The sequence below is a fragment of the Olea europaea genome, chromosome 4 (genome assembly GCF_002742605.1).
Source record: "Olea europaea var. sylvestris chromosome 4, O_europaea_v1, whole genome shotgun sequence".
Lineage (NCBI taxonomy): Eukaryota > Viridiplantae > Streptophyta > Magnoliopsida > Lamiales > Oleaceae > Olea > Olea europaea.
The window spans coordinates 1,430,864-1,442,417 of record NC_036240.1 but is presented as its reverse complement, the minus strand read 5'-3'; the positions used below and the strand labels follow the sequence as shown (position 1 = coordinate 1,442,417).

Genomic DNA, 11,554 nt, shown 5'->3' with positions numbered 1-11,554 from the left:
GGCTTGTTCTCCCCGTTATTTCTGTGCTTGAACAGAGGATTTATAATAGAGTGTTTCTCTATGTATTGTGACTTGTTTAATGGTTTGGTGCTTTGATATGGAGCCCTATAAATGGATATTATCACTGGAAAATTAAAATGATGACAATGCTCATCTTCACTTAATAAGTTGCCACATCAATCACATTAATGTTATTTTCCCACTTGAATGAATGTACTTCAGATTTTTCCACTTCTCATGAACTTTAAACCGTTATCTTGTGAATTAGTTGTTCGCTAATTTGTCACAAATTTCTTGAATTACTATCTCTCCCGAGTTTAAGAAATATTATTTATATTTAATTCTTGTAAACTTCAAAAAAATATCTATGAATCGAAGAATTAGCTAACTGCAATATTTAGAAGCAATTCTGAATATTAATTGTCTTACTTTCTTAACTTCTACATTGTAAGGTTGTTGATCAAAATTAGTTTCACAACAAAAATATGTGTTCTTCCTTTTGAATTTGGCTTGTACATGAGAGTAGGACATCAAGAATATCATTAATCAAAACTACGTAAGGTCAAACTTCATTAGTAAATTTATTGCCGATAGATTTTTAAATGCTCACCCCACTTATGCAAGTAGGTTCACAAACATAAGTTACATCATGTAAAGTAGAATTTTATTAAATGTCATTTGATACTAACAAATTGATTATACCGTTTGATTATCATTTCTATCAACATACATTTTTTCTCTATCTTCTTTTTAACCGCACATTCTTCATTAAAATAATATTATATGTAGATCAAAAAATTTTCTTTATTTTTTATCCACATATTCTTCATTAATCTACTATTCTAAAATTCATTTTTTCCATAAAATGGATGTCAAACGCATGTTTAAAAACACTACATCATTTATTATATATTTTGCCAAAAAGTAAAGAATAAAACTATCTAGCATTTGTTATATTTAATATGGGCCAATTGAATTGGTCACATACCTTAACACTTAACTAAATCTCTCATTTAGTACACCTAAATTATTTAATACCAGTTAACTATTAACACGGGCCAATTAAATTGGTCATATACCTTTACAATTAACTAAATGCTTATTTGGTAGTGATTTTGAGAATTGATTTTTTTACCGTTAGAGAAAAATATGGATCCTACCTGTGAAGAAAAAGTCAAAAATGACAATTAGAATAGTGAAATAATAGTCAAAAAATTAATTTTTTGGGGAGAAAAATCACTATCAAACATACATTAGGGGGCGTACACGGTAATAATTGTGAAAATTGATTTTTTGACAGTTAGAAAAAAAATAGGTGCCACCTATGAGTGAAAAAAGTAAAAAATGAAGGTTGAAATAATGAAATAATAATCAAAAAATTGATTTTTTTGGGTGAAAGGGCTAAATCTTTGATTTAGTACTGCATGTATTGACACCTAAATTATTGTTAAGTACCACTGGCCTTTGGTAATATCGGTCAAATTTCAATTAATACTATTCACCAATCCGTAGAGTAGAAACAAGAATTTGCACCGACGAAAGCGAAAGGAAGTGTCTGGCAACTGTGATAATTCTCGATTTATGTTCCCAAGACCACTTGGTTTTTCCACATGGTAAGTGTCATTATTTTGATTATGAGGATTAACTTTTTAATACAACAATGAAATACCATACTGCCACTCTAATTCAAATTTATTTTACCACTCCACTAAAATACATAGTGGCTATTTATGTTGTAACTTTGAATTGTGTGTTATTTTTTAGTTTTCTTGCAATTGCACAATAAATTATGCAGTCTAGATTATGTTAAACGGTCAATCACTGCAAGTGTTGTTAGAATTTGGATGTGACTCAAATTTCTTGTTGAAATAATTGTATAGTTCTAATTGAAGTGCAAGAATTCTAATTGAAATACTATTTGTGAATTCTCATTGAATTTTAATTGTTAAATTCTAGTTAAAGTTCTATTTGGAAGCTCTATTGGGAGTTAAAATATGTGTTCAACTTGAAGATATCAATATAAGGAAACTTTTGGCATTTTATTTCATGTACAGTATACTGTAGGGATTGAATTGTTTCCTATAAATATTAGACTCTCTTTCTAGATTTGCGAAGCCATGAATGATCATTATTGCTAAAATTGCATTTTTTCTCAATTGGTTGTCAATTAATAAAATTACTCGGTTTCTCTACCAATCACTCTTCTTGTTTTAATCTTGTTCTTACTTGTGCGATCAATACTTCATATCGTGTAATATTTGCCTTCCATTTTTTCTCTCAACAAGTGGTATCAGAGCTATTGGTTATAGATTTTGTTCAAAATTCTATTATTGATGGCAGCCGTAAAGAATAAAATTCCACTTTTGGATCACAATACAAAATTTTTGTTGTGGCGAGTAAAGATGCGAGTTGTTATAGCACAGATGGATTTGGATGACGCGTTGTTGGGATTTGACAAGATGTCCACAATTTGGACAATAGAGGAAAAGCAATGGAAGGATGGGAAGGCACTTTTGCAGATTCATCTTCATTTATCCAACAACATTATTTATGATGTTTTGAAAGAGAAGACAGCAACTGCATTATGGTAAAAGTTGGAGCAATTGTGCATGACCAAAAGTCTGACCAGTAAGTTGCATCTGAAGCGGAGGCTATATTTTCATTGCATGGCAAAAGACAGATCATTGGAAGATCATCTAGTCGTATTCGAGGAGATCGTCGCTAATTTGGAAAAGTTAGAGGTAAAGTATGATGAAGAGGACTTGGCCTCGATCCTGTTATGCTTGCTACCTGCTTCGTATTCGTCGTTTGGGGACACGATTCTGTATAGTCGTAACACACTCACCATTGATTACATTTACGATGCTTTATTCTCAAAGGAGAAGATGAAGCATTTGATTGAAGCTGAGTCCAGAGATGAAGAAGCTTTTGTTATTCATGGTGATCGACGGAGAGATAAGTTGAGAGTGAACTTCATTAATCAGTTCTATTTCTATTTCAAGAGGAAAGGACACATCAAGAAGGATTACGATAAGTTGCAGAATCAAGGTAACTCGTCTGCAAATCGTAAGAAGTAATCAGATCATTCGAACGAGACTAATATTGTCAAGAACTATTTAGATGGGGGATATGTGGTGTTGACCATATCTAACATGGAATCTAAGCGTAACGAGGAGTGGATTCTAAATTCAGCTTGTTCGTTCCATATATGTCCTAATCAGGACTAGTTTAAAGCATATGAGGCAGTGATGCAAAGTGTAGTTGTTATGGAAAACAACATATCTTGTTGGGTAGCTGGAATTGGAAGGGTCAAATTGAGCTTAAGGATGGCACAGTTAGAAATCTTGGCCAGGTTTGACATATTTCGGACTTAAAAAAAATCTCAACTCGTTGAGTACCTTGGATGCAAAAGGGTTTACATTTTCTGGAGGATGTAGAATCTTGAAAGTTTGAAGGGGTGTGTAGATTGTATTGGAGGGACCGAAGAAGTTTCAGTTGTACATCTTTCAAGGTTGCGCAGAATCAATTAAGAAACATCTAGACAGGTTTGGTACCGTGGTGGACATACGGTTTGGTACACTACCTTTTGGGTTTGGCTTTGAGTCGTTGAAGATCACTACTCGGGAGAGTTTTGATGATATGGTAATTTCGCTTTACCGCTAGTTTATGCAGTTCCATTGTGTTCAATTGCTAGTGGAGGACTCATTGAGAATAGGTACGGTGTTGCAGATGTTGGTATTTATGCTTTCGGTGTGTTTGAACATGTCGGGACCAACAAGGGGCCTTCTGTAAAAGCATTTAATGTGGATTCTACTACAGGATGTGCTTCGACCCTGTTTGGTAAATTTTGAATTCTTTATTAGAATTTTGGGAACATGGGATTTGGGTTCAGGTATCGCTTGTGGCTACTAGGATAGAAGAAGAGTATTTTTTGTATGTTGGAGGGGTTTGGTTTTGGTTGAAGAGTTCAATTTACTTCACTGCAGTTAGATTTTTTTTTTTAGGTGGAGAATTTCGGAGCTTAATTTGTTGCAGTGGAATTCGTGTCAAGGTGGAGATTGTTAGAATTTAGGTATGACCCGAATTCTTTGTTAAAATAATTGTAAAGTTCTAATTGAAGTGCATATCAAGAAGAATTCTAATTGAAATGCTATTGTGAAATCCTATTTAAGTTTGAAAAAGCTACACTTAGATAATTATTAGGTAAAAGAATCTTCTAATTCTTTAAAGGATGTCCATGTGAGTTTTTTATTATTCAACGCACCATTATAACTTCTATATGTCCAAGTCGATCATTCCAAAGTATAAAGCTTTTAAGGTTAATAAATTCTAGTTCGTGACAATTTTTGATTCAATTATTTTATAAATGTACAATACATACCATATGGTAGTGCATGAAATTTTCTTTTATCTTCTTTTGGCCAGATACAAAAGAAATGCAAAGGTATTCAATATTATTTTATTGTATTGTTTCAATGTGATATCCATTGCAGCTGATGTCTCTAAAACTGAGCAAATTTTTTCTGAATTTTCTAAAATAAAGTGCATTTTCAATATATAATTTTGTGTTATTTGGTAAAATAATACAAGCTCTTTCGAAGCATTTAATATTGTATTAACATTATTTTTTGCTAGAGTCAAGTCCAAAAAATATTTTTTATCCCAAAAAATAGTATGTGAAGTTACATTATTTATCAAGCAAGTATCTTGGTTAATCCATCATGAATCTTCTAATTAATCTATTTTGATTTTGAGAGAATCGTGCAGATAACGTGTTATAAAAAGAGAAAGAAAAAAGAAGAGATAATAAAAATCAATAGACGTGTGTATTGAGAATCAAAACTTCATATTTATAGGAAATGATTAAGAATAAAATAGTAATAATTTTTAGGATTGTGAGGAGTATAATTTGTAGTAAAAGGTAAGTTCATTAGGGTTTAGAAGTGAATGACAATAATACCCTTATAGCCCTAGAAATAATTACTATTGTATCCCTAATTTTACCCTATAAATACAAGGTTTTGGTTCTTAATAAAGTACACACAAATATATTAACTTCTCTCTATTCTCTTTTTTCTTTTTCATAACACGTTATCAGCACGATTGTCCCAAAATCAAAGTAAATTAGTTAAAATGTAATAATTGCATAATCATCTGTTACATGAATCGAAATTAATTTGGTGACATGTGAATTTTTTTATAGACATGTATTATATTATTTTGCCTCTTGAATCTACTGGAATCAATTCACGAATCAAGAGGTTGACTTTATTTACAAATCATGAGGCAACCATTTTTTCTTTCTTTCTTTCTTTTCTTTTTCTCATACCAAACTGCCACACACTGTTCTGCTGCATACATGCATTTTTTTTTTCAGTTGCTTGAAAATGATCATTGTTATATAATAATTCTGCCACATATTAGTCATATTAGAAGGTAATGATATTTTTACATATACACGTAATCATGACACAGATTAATAAATGTGATTACATGTGATTCTAATTCTTTTATATTAATCTTGGTTGGCCGCATGCCCATTTGTCATTCATCATTGTATAATTGTATTATAAGTTTATTAATCAATTAAATATTGCAATTGATATTCAACATTGCTAAACTATATAAAATTGATTTAAATTATTTCATCAATTAATACATTAAATTAATGTTCACAGTTTATGAGTCCATTAAATTTTTAGATTCTCTTTTATATTCTTAAATTGATAATGTAATTTTTTATTGCTCTCGAAAAAGCACAACTATATACATATTAATATTGTTGCTAAAAAAAACATACTCTTGAAGATTTAACGTTTTTAAATAATAGTTTATTGCTGCTTCTGAAGTAGCACAACATTATTAATATTTTAAAAGAATATTATTTGCTCCTCAAGAGCATGACATTACGATATACCAAAATAATATTAATATATTACTCTTGAAAAAGTAATAATAAAATACAACGTGCTCCTGACATAGAACATGTTTCGAAGAACATATTATTTTTGTGTTTTTCTTTGAAGGAAAACACGTAATTTATGTCATGTTAATATTATTACTTGATTAATTATTATATGATATTTAATCATATTTTTCGAAACTAATTATATTTTCTTTCACTTTATTGTGTAGTTAATCAAATGACAAATATCACGAAACTCGAGTTTGCTGCACTTGATATATATAGCAAAAAATATCTATCATGGGTACTTGATGCTGATATCCATCTTGTCTCAAAATTTTGGGAGACAATAAAAGAAGGAAACAAAAAATTCCCGCAGGATCTTGCAAAAACATTCATCTTCCTTCGCCATCATCTTCACGATGAACTAAAAATTGAATATCTCACTAAAAAATATCCACAAATTCTTTGTAAAAATCAACTGAAAGATTTGATCATAAAAGGACTATAGTCCTCCTCAAAATCCACTATAAGTGGATGCACATTCGTTTGCAAGACTTCAAAACTGTTAGTGAGTACAATTTTGAATTGTTTAGATTATGTTCAAAATTAACATTGTGTGGAGAAAAAATTATTGATGAAGATTTGGAGAAAACTTTTTTCATCTTTCACGCCTTGAATGTACTCTTGCAGTAGCAATAATATCGTGAGTGTAGTTTTAAAAAATACTCAGAACTGATATCTTGCCTGCTCGTTACTGAACAGAATAATGAACTGCTGAAGAAAAATTATAGGTTACGTCCAACTGGTTCTGTACCATTGCCTAAAGCAAATGGTACTCTATTGCATGAAACAAATGCTTTATCAAGACAAGGACATGGGCATGGACGTGGACAAGAATTTGGAGTGGAAGCGGACATGCACGCGAAATAAACCATGGACAAAATAATTAACAAAGTTTTCAACAAGGTAATAATTTCAAATGGCACAAAGCAAATGAAAGTAGCACATTGAAAAAGGTATGCAAAGAAATTTGTTTTAGATGTGGAATTAAAAGACATTGGACACGTACCTATTTTACGGCAAAACACCTTGTGGATCTTTATTAAAAATCAATCAAGGGAAAAAGAAAAGTTGAGACAAATTTTGCTGATTATGATGGTCTAATTTATGTGACTCATTTGAATGTCTCTGATTTCTTTACTGATCCAAATGAAAATATTGACCATTTGATGGGGGTGATGTGATAGAAGATATATATTAGTTTTTCTATATTTCTAGTATTTCCCTTTATTTTAGAAAATTAGTTTGAAATATGTTTTTACTTTTCGCAGAAATTTTGAATTTTATTATGCATCGTTAATTTCACAGTATTAATTATGTTATCATTTTGAATTTAAATTCAATTTTTTGTAAATATATCTATTTTGTTAAATTGATAGATTCATAATGTATTATTAAGACATCTGTTTGATTGATAGTGCAACTATATATACTATTCTTCGAGACAAAAAATATTATTTAAACTTAACATTAGAAGAAAATAATGTTAATACAATATCAGGTGCATCGAATATCGTTGAAGGCTCCGGAAGATCTTGTATTATTTTACCAAATAATACAAAATTATATATTGATGATGCACTTTATTCTAGCAAAATCAGAAGAAATCTGCTTTGTTTTAAAGATATCCGTTACAATGGATATCATATTGAGACGACGCAAAAAAAAAATGTGGAGTATCTTTGCATAACTTCTTTTATATTTGGTCAAAAACAGATAAAAGAAAATTTTCATGCATTCTCATCTGACATGTATTAAATATTTATAAAAATAGTTAAATCAAATAATGTCACAGACCAGAAGTTAGTTGATCCAAAAACTTTTATACTTTAACATGATTAGATTTAGACATTTAAGAGTTATAATGTGCGTCGAATAATAAATAATTCACATGGACATCCCCAGAAGATTCTTTTACCAAATAATTATCCATGTGTAACTTGTTTGCAAAGCAAGTTAGTCATTAGACCTTCGACTACAAAGGTTAATATTGAGTCTCCAACTTTTTTGGAAAGAATTTATGAGATATATGTAGGCCAGTACACCCATCATGTGGACTATTTCGTTATATTATGGTGTTGATTAATTCTTCTACTAGATGGTCACATGTTTGCCTAGTTTTCACTAGGAATGTAGCCTTTACTAGAGTACTTGCTCAAATTATAAAATTACGAACGCAATTTCTTGATTATTAAATTAAAACTATTCGCCTTGACAATGTTAGTGAATTTAGATTACAAGCATTTGATGATTACTGTATGACAATTGGGATTGTAATTGAACATTCAGTTACGCATGTCCATACACAAAATGGTTTGGCAGAATCGTTTATTAAAAGCCTACAACTTATTGCTAGACCATTACTTATGAAAACAAAAATCTCAACTTTTCTTTGAGGTCATACCATATTATATGTGGCATAATTGGTTCGTATTAGACCAACTGCCTATTATCAATATTCATCTTTACAACTGACATTTGGTTATGAACCTGATATTTCTCACCTACGGATTTTTCGTTGTGCTATCCAAGTTCCTATTTCACCCCCACAACGTACTAAAATGGGTCTTCAACAAAGACTTGGGATTTATGTGGATTTTGATTCACCATTAGTTATTAAGTAGCTCAAGCCTTTAACGGGCGATTTATTTATTGCACGTTTTGCAAATTGTCATTTTGATGAAATGATTTTGGCAATTTGGGAGGAAAAAACTACATCCTAAAAAAAAGGTAAAATTAATTAGAATGAAACAACTCTATCTCACTTTGATCCCCGAGACAATCAATGTGAGCAAGAGGTTGAAAAAATCATTCATCTGCAAAGAGTTACAAGTCAATTACCCGATATATTTGTTAACACAAGAAAAGTGACAAAGTCATATATTCTAGCAAAAATCGATGTCCATGTAGGACAGTCTACTATAGAAAATAAATCTCAAATATGTCAGAAACGGGATCGACCAGTTGGTTCAAAATGCTCTGTACATCAAAAAGGAAAAGTACAAGAGAAAAACCAACTAAAAATTTTGGAAGAAGTTATGTTAGAAAAGATTGATCAATCAAATATTGAAATTATGGTTCCTGAAAAATCACAAGTGTCCGAGAATAATGAGATTTCAATAAATTATATGTAATCTTATAAATTATGGAAACAGAATAATGTTGTTATACACAATATTTTCGTCTTTAATGTGGTTCTTGATATCATGCAACATGAGAATCTTGAACCACAGTTAGTTAAAGACTGTCAAAATAAAAATGATTTGCCAAAATAGAAAGAAGTCATACAGGCGAGATTGAATTCCTTAAAGAAACGAAAAGTGTTTGGACCTGTAGTTCAAACACCTTGAAAATGTAATCCATGTTGGATATAAATGGATTTTTGTACGAAAGATGAATAAAAATAATGAAATTATAAGCTGCAAAACCCAACTAGTAGCTCAAGATTTCTCACAAAGACCAAGAATTGATTACGAGACAACATATTCTCCCGTAATGGACACTATCATTTTTAGATTTTTAATTAGCTTAATTGTATCACAAAAACTTGATATGCGCCTTATGAATGTGGTAACTGCATATTTGTATGGTTCACTTGACAGTGACTTATATATGAATGACTTAAAATACCAGGAACAAATGATACATGTCCGAGAACTATGTTCTCAATTAAATTGCGAAAATCATTATATGGATTAAAACGATCCGGACGCATGTGGTATAATCGTTTTAGCAAATATTTTTTAAATGAGGGTTATAATATTAACGATGCCTGTCTATATGTTTTCATAAAGAAAATAGATATTGGATTTACAATTATGACAGTTTATGTTGATGATTTAAATTTAATTGGAACTCCTGAAAAGCTCAACAAAATTGCTGATTGCTTGAAAAATGAATTTAAGATGAAGGATTTGGGAAAAACCAAAATTTGGCTCGGATTGCAGATTAAACATTTTGCAAATGAATTATTTGTTCAATAATCTACGTATATAAAAAAAGTTTTAAAACGTTTTTATGTAAATAATGCACATCTATTGGCATCACCTATGGTTGTTCGTTCATTTGAAGATGGAGAAGATGTTCTTGGTTCTAAAGCACCATATCTTAGTGCAATTGGAGCATTAACTTATCTTACAAATTATACTCTATTTGACATAGTTTTTTCTGTAAATCTCCTTGTAAGATATAACTTCACGCCAATTCAAAGACATTGGAATGATGTTAAACATATTTTTCGTCACCTAAATGGTACTATTGATTGATATTATTTTATTCTCAAAAGTCGAAATCTGTTTTAGTGGGATATGCAAATGTAGGTTATCTATCTGATCCACATAAAGCTAAATTACAAATAGGTTGTGTTTACACGTGGAGGAACAATTATACCATGGAGATCTGTGAAGCAATCCTTGACAGTTGCATTTTCAAATCATTATGAAATTATTACAATCTACGAAGCAGACTGAGAATATGTATGGTTGAGAAACATAACCCATCATATCAAGCATCATGCGGATTAACTTCAACAAAGGATAGACCAACAATTTTGTATGCAAATAATGCAGCTTATATTGCACAACTCAGAGGAGGTTATATCAAAGGTGATAGGACGAATCATATTTCTCCTAAATTCTTTCATACATACGAGCTTCAAAAGAATGGCGACTTTGATATCCAACAAATTCGTTCAAGTGACAATGTGGCTTATTTATTCACAAAAGCACTGTCAATATCTACATTTAAGAAATTAGTTCATGAGATTGGAATGCGTCTACTCAAAAATCTTTAGTGATCAATATCAGGGAAAGTAACTGTACTATTTTCCTTTGCTTAGATTTTATCCCATTAAATTTTACTAACAAGATTTTAATGAGACATCATTTATTTTTAGTACTTCAAAATCACTGTACTCTTTTTCCTTCGTTTCATTTTTTTTATTCCATTGAAATTTTTTCAAACAAGATTTTAACGAGACAGATATTTTGTAATGGGTTTTTTAAGGGGAAGTGTTGTAAAATGTAAGTTTATTAGGATTTAGAGTTAAATGACAATTTTACTCCTGTGACTCTAAATGTATTTACTATTATATCCCTAATTTTATATATAAATACAAGACTTTGATTCTTAATAAAATACACGTAAGCATATTAACTTCTATCTATTCTCTTCTTTTCTTTTTCACAACATAATTATCGTTTACAAATAAATTTACCCTTTACGCAAAAAGAATTTTTTTTTTCTTTTTTTTTCAGCTCCCAACGTTCTTTTCTTTTCAGAAAAGGATCAAGCAGTCTTCAGATATAATTTTTACGCACATTACTTCCATCAATTTCGGTGATCTGAACGCTGCTGCTCAGGTCTCGTCTCTCTCTCTCTCTCTACATTTTAGCTCGCTCGCACGCTCGAACGTGCACATATAAATGCGATTCCTTGCCATCAATTATGATCAGATCTGGAGACCAATACTGCTGAATTGATTTAATTTTTGTCTTATTTTCGTTTCGTAGTGTTTTTTTAGTAATTTTTTGTAAACTTGTACTTTTTTTTTTTTTTTTTTTTTTAATTTTTTTTTTTTTTTTCAGG

General features: G+C 30.5%; 1 protein-coding gene across 4 annotated transcripts in view; it reads left to right on the top strand.

Moving 5' to 3' along the window:
- Window positions 1-11,186: 11,186 nt before the first annotated feature.
- LOC111393215 (UDP-xylose transporter 3) overlaps window positions 11,187-11,554 on the top strand; it is a 9,657-nt gene continuing 9,289 nt past the window's right edge. For 2 of the 4 annotated variants that reach the window (XM_023018644.1, XM_023018643.1), the window contains exon 1: window positions 11,206-11,328. The gene's annotated coding sequence lies outside the window, so the exon portion shown is untranslated. Of the gene's footprint in view, window positions 11,329-11,554 lie in introns of all 4 variants that reach the window. The other 2 variants (XM_023018641.1, XM_023018642.1) reach the window with 2 other exon arrangements.